We start from the raw sequence: 6,000 nt of genomic DNA, 5'->3' as shown, positions 1-6,000 counted from the left end.
ACTATGGAGAACAGTATGGAGGTTCCTTAAAAAACTAAAAATAGAATTACCATATGATCCAGCAATCCCACTACTGGGCCTATACCCAGAGAAAACAATAATTCAAAAAGACACGTGCACCCCAATGTTTATTGCAGCACTATTTACAATAGCCAGGTCATGGAAGCAACCTAAATGCCCATCGACAGACAAATGGATAAAGAAGATGTGGTACATATATACAATGGAATATTACTCAGCCGTAAAAAGGAATTAAATTGGGTCATTTGTAGAGACATGGATGGATCTAGAGACTGTCAGAGTGAAGTAAGTCAGAAAGAGAAAAACAAATATCGTATATTAACACATATATGTGGAACCTAGGAATAGGTACAGATGAACTGGTTTGCAAGGCAGAAATAGATACAGATGTAGAGAACTAACACATGGACACCAAGGGGGGAAAGAGGCAGGGGGTGGTGGTGGTGGTGGTGTGATGAATTGGGAGATTGGGATTGACATGTATACACTGATGTGTATAAAATTGATGACTAATAAGAACCTGCTGTATACAAAAATAAGTAAAATAAAATTAAAAAATTCAAAAAAATAAAGGTAGTTGAGACAGCATGTATACACATTTTTAAAATAGTTTGGTAAAAATATAAAGAGAGAAAGGAGTAGCTAAAATGCGTGTATGTGTATTTAAAATGATTTTTCAGTTATCAAACCACATCACCAAGAAATACAAAGCATATAGTAAAAAAAGAAAACAGAATCCCTCTACCCCAAACCAAATATGGTTAAAATATTGCTTAAAAATTGATTAAATTTTTCTTCTAACATTTCTCCTATAACAACAATAATAATTACTAGGTGCCATTTAGCAAGCTCATATGCTAAACTCTTTTCTAAATTCTTTAAAAATGTTCTTTCAATGGATGAATGAATAACTAAAATGTTGTATATACTAATACAATGGAATATTATTCAGACTCAATAAGGAAAGAAATTCTGACATATGCTACAACTAGATGAACCCTGAAAACATTATGCTAAGTGAAACAAACCGACACAATAATACAAATATTGAATGATTCCACTTATATGAGGTACCTAGAATAGGCAAATTCATAGAGACAGAAAGTAGAATAGCGAGGTGGCCGGGGCCAGGAGAAGGGGAGAATGGGGAGTTATTGTTTAATGAGGAGAGTTTCTGTTTGGAATGATTTAAAAATTTTGGAAATGGATGGTAGTGATGACTGCACAATATTGTGAATGTACTTAAAGCCACACAGTTGTACATTTCAAAATGGCTAAAGTATCAATAGTAAATTTTATATTATGTATATTTTACCACAAAAACCTATTCTCATTCAAATCTTCAATTCTATAAGATGTGTTATACAACTAATAGATGGATTTGAACCCAGGCAATCTGACTACAGAACCTAGGTTCTTTGCCCATATTTTTAAAAAGAAAGAGAGAACAGTATAAAGAACCTGCACATCGATCACCCTGTTTCAACAATTATCTGCTTCTGGCCAACCTTGTTTCATCTGTTCCCCTACCTATTCCCTGCCCTGCCTCTAGGATATTTTGGTGTAAATTTCAGACATCATGTCATTTAATCTGTAAATATTTCAATTTATAGCTCTAAAAGAATAATTTTTTTTAAAAAAAAGAATAATTTTTTAAAAATTGTAACACTTTAAAAAAAATCTAACGATTTCTTAATATCATCAAGTATTCTGTTACTGTTCACATTTCCCCAACTGCCTTACAAATTTTTAAGTTTGTTTGAATTAGGACCCAAATAAAACTTACACACTAGGGCTTCCCTGGTGGCACAGTGGTTGGGAGTCCGCCTGTCGATGCAGGGGACACGGGTTCGTGCCCCGGTCCGGGAGGATCCCACATGCCGCGGAGCGGCTGGGCCCGTGAGCCATGGCCGCTGAGCCTGCACGTCCGGAGCCTGTGGTCCGCAACGGGAGAGGCCACAGCAGTGAGAGGCCCGCGTACCGCAAACAAAACAAAACAAAACAAAAAACTTACACACTGCAATTGGTTGATGTTTCTAAGCCTTCCAACAGGAAGTTCCCCCTCCATCTTTTGTTGTTCTTAGAGGTTGTTTTGTTGTGTTTTGTATTTTTTAAATCATGTATGTCATTTGTTCTGTGGAGTTCTGCACAGTTCAGATTTTGCCCATTGCCTCCTTCAGAATGTTCCTTTGTCCCCTGTATTTCTTGTAAAGCAGTTGGATCTGGAGTCTTCGTCAGTTTCAGGATCTGCTGTTTCGGCAAGAAGAAGTCATAGGTGGTGCTCTGTACTCCCGTTAGGAAGCACACAATAGCCAAGTGTCTGCTGCATTTTTTGTGATGTTAACCATCATTGATAATTATCACCCAGGTCCATTAATTCACCGAGGATTGGGAAATGATGACATTCCCTCTTCATGTATTAGCCGGACTGTTTTAACAAAGAAAAATTTTCCTTCATCAGTTTTTTGGTTATCAAGGTACAGTGTATACAGGAAAGGCAGGATGAATACTTGGTAATTTCCTTTATGTACCACTTTTCAAAATGCTGTGTCAGTTTCTTAGCGGTGAATATTGTTTGTTTGTTGTCTTAGTATCGTTTTGATTGTTTGTCTTAATATCATCTTGAACTCATGATTTAAACATATTTGATGTTTCAATCTGTTCTAGTTACTGTGGTAGGCAGAATAATGCTCCCCAAATATGCTCATGTCCTAATGCCAGGAAATCTGTGAATATGTTACATTACATGGCAAAGAGGAATTAAGGTAGCAAATGCAATCAAGTTCGCCAACCAGTCGACTTTAAAATAGGGAGATATCCTGGATTACCTGGGTGGCTCCAAGTACTCACCAGGGGCCTTACAAGTGGAGGAGGGAGGCAAAAAGAGGAGGTGATGGGATGTGAGGACTCTACCACTGCTGGCTCTGAGACAGAGGAAGGGGGTTGTGAGCCAAGGAAGGCAGGCAAAGCTGGAAAGGCAAGGAAACTGATTTTTCCCTAAAGCTTCCAGAAAGGAATGCAGTCCTGCTGATGCCTTGGTTTTAGGTCAGTGAGACCTGTGTGGGCTTTTAACCTACAGAACTGCAACTCTGTTGTTTTTAAGCTGATAAATTGTGGTAATTTATTACAGCAACATCAGAGGGTTAACACAGAGGGTTGCTATCCTTATGGATGCCCATACTGATCCATCCTTGGCCAGTGTTATCCTTTGCAAACTGGCTTCCAACTCCTTGAATTTTCTTGCTTTCTAGTATGACAAGATGCCACAGGCCCACCTACTGGTAAACTCATAGAATTTGGCTGCTATCTCAACTTCTCTTGTTCTCTTTACTGTAACCAATGATTTTAAACAGGAAAATCCAGTACTTATCATTTTTGTCTTCTCTGCACACTTTACTCCTTTCTTTTCCAAAAGGCTTCCATCTTTCCCTATGATATCACCAAAGAATCCTGTTCCACTGCCCTCTTTGTCTTCCTTCCTAATGCCCTAAGCCTGTCCTCGGGCCTCATTTCTTCTTTCTCCACACATTCTTCCTCAGTATCCCATCCACACAATAATCCCCCATTCCAAGGGCTCCTAAAGATTTATTTCTCTCCCGTATCTCTCCTGGTACCAATACAGGACATCATTTCCAACTGCTCGTTGAGAGCTGCCACCTGTACAAACAACCTACACCTCAAATTCATGGCAAAACTTCTATTCCCATTGTCCCCCAACGCTTTCATTACTGGCTTTTTCTGTGAATAGTCCACTCAGATTCAAACTCTGGCGGCTATTTTAAACTCTTCCTTGTCCTCTGACCCTCCTAAAATAAGAAATATAACTGCCACCAAATAACTATAATATTTTTACTTTTGCTATAATAAATGAGATTTTTAAAAGTTTGTTTTGCCCTTGAGTGTCCATCCATGGACACAGACCCCCGTGAGAAACCAAATAATCATCAGAGGTTGCTTGTGAGCACAGAACTAGAGCACAGGGGTGACACGGTTTGAAGAGTTAACGTCTCCAGCTAAGATGGTGTGGTGTGTGGGCCTTCTCATGGGATTACAACACCTGAAGTCTTCGCTAAGGCTCCCTCTCCCCTGAGAAAGCTTAGGTGGTCCCTACCAACCTTTCTTTCTATACCTCTCTGCCTGACAACATTCTTTTGATTTCCCTAGAAATATTAATACCTTCAAACTGGTGGCAGACTATCTTACAGGCACATAAAGTCACAAAATTAAATGAGATGGGTATATCTATCTATCTAGAATTAGACCTACCTAGGAGAGTAGCTATGTCTCTGCTTAACACTTGGTATGACCTTTAAGAAATATTACTTGAAAACAACTATTTGTGTATATACTGTGATGCTAGATGTGGGCCTGAGTGGCCTGTGCATCACTATGGAGCTTAGCGCCCTCTTGTGTTCACTACAAAGTCAAGCACAGAGGGCTCTCCATGATCTACCAAAAGTATTTTTAACTGCATCTTTATGGGAAGTGTCTGAATTTGGCTTCCAGTTTTTAAAAGGATTTGGCACCCTGAGAATCATATGTACTCAGAGCCAACTCTAGGAAAAACCGAGAACGTAAAATTCTTTAGATACCTTATTTTCTCTTTCTTATTTTCTCTTTCTTTTCATCCCTTTTATTTTTTCTTTCATTAGATCCTTATTCACTCCAACACTTTCCTTTCCCCCATTTTATTCCCTCCAGAGCTCCTAGATCATATTTGATCCTGTAACTTACTATTAAATAATCTAAATTTAAACTTGTGTAATTTTTATGCTTCCAAGAAATATTTTGATACATTAGTCATCAAAATATGTTGTTTAGATGGAAAGACGAAACCAAAGAGAGCTCAATTGCATCAGAGAAATGCAAACCAAAACCACAATGAGGTATCATCTCACACAGGTCAGAATGGCTATCAACAAAAAGTCTACAAAAAATAAATGCTGGAGAGGGTGTGGAGAAAAGGGAACCGTCTTGCACTGTTGGTAGGAATGTAAATTGGTACAGCCAATATGGAAAACAGTATGGAGGTTCCTCAAAAAACTAAAAATAGAGTTGCCATATGATCTAGCAATCCCACTCCTGGGCATATATTCAGACAAAAAAACTTAAAATTCAGTTGCCATATGATCTAGCGATCCCACTCCTGGGCATATATTCAGACAAAACTATAATTTGAAAAGACTGCAGCACTATTTACAATAGCCAAGACATGGAAACAACCTAAATGTCCATCGACAGGTGAATGAATAAAGAAGACATGGTATACACATATACAATGGAATATTACTCAGTCATAAGAAAACAATGAAATAATGCTATTTGCAGCAATGTGGATGGATCTAGAGATTATCATACTAACTGAAGTAAGACAAAGACATATATTATATGACATCACTTATTTGTGGAATCTTAAAAAGGATACAGATGAACTTATGTACAAAACAGAAACAGACTCGGGGACTTCCCTGGTGGCACAGTGGTTAAGAATCCTCCTGCCCAGGCAGGTGACTCGGGTTTGATCCCTGGTCCAGGAAGATCCCACATGCTGCAGAGCAACTAAGCCCATGTGCCACAACTACTGATCCTGCGTTCTAGAGCCCATAAGCCACAACTACTGAAGCCTGTGCGCCTACAGCCAGTGCTCCGCAACAAGAGAAGCCACTGCAATGAGAAGCCTGCACACCACAATGAAGAGTAGCCCCTGCTCACTGCAACTAGAGAAAGCCCGCGCACAGCAACAAAGACCCAACGCAGCCAAAAAAAATCCACCAGAAACAGACTTACAGACATAGGAAACAATCTTACGGTTACCAAGGGGAAAGGGGAGGAGGATAAATTAGGAGTTTGGGATTAACAGATACACACTACTATATATAAAATAAATTCTACTGTATAGCACAGGGCACTATATTCAATATCTTGTGAAATAATCTGAAAAAGAATATAAAACTATATATAATCACTTTGCTGTACATC

The 6,000-nt window shown here is 38.8% G+C and overlaps 1 long non-coding RNA gene across 1 annotated transcript in view; it reads right to left on the bottom strand.

Annotated features, from left to right (window-relative positions):
* Positions 1–27: 27 nt before the first annotated feature.
* Positions 28–6,000, bottom strand: part of LOC102986359 (uncharacterized) — a 28,594-nt gene continuing 22,621 nt past the window's right edge. The window contains exons 3-4 of the long non-coding RNA XR_447916.4: positions 1,808–2,449; positions 28–293 (exon numbers count right to left, since the gene is read on the bottom strand). This is a non-coding gene — a long non-coding RNA (uncharacterized lncRNA). The remainder of the gene's footprint in view (positions 294–1,807; positions 2,450–6,000) is intronic.

This window comes from Physeter macrocephalus, chromosome 5 (assembly GCF_002837175.3).
Source record: "Physeter macrocephalus isolate SW-GA chromosome 5, ASM283717v5, whole genome shotgun sequence".
Taxonomy (NCBI): domain Eukaryota; kingdom Metazoa; phylum Chordata; class Mammalia; order Artiodactyla; family Physeteridae; genus Physeter; species Physeter macrocephalus.
The sequence above is the reverse complement of the archived record's forward strand: the minus strand, read 5'-3'. Positions and strand labels throughout refer to the sequence as shown.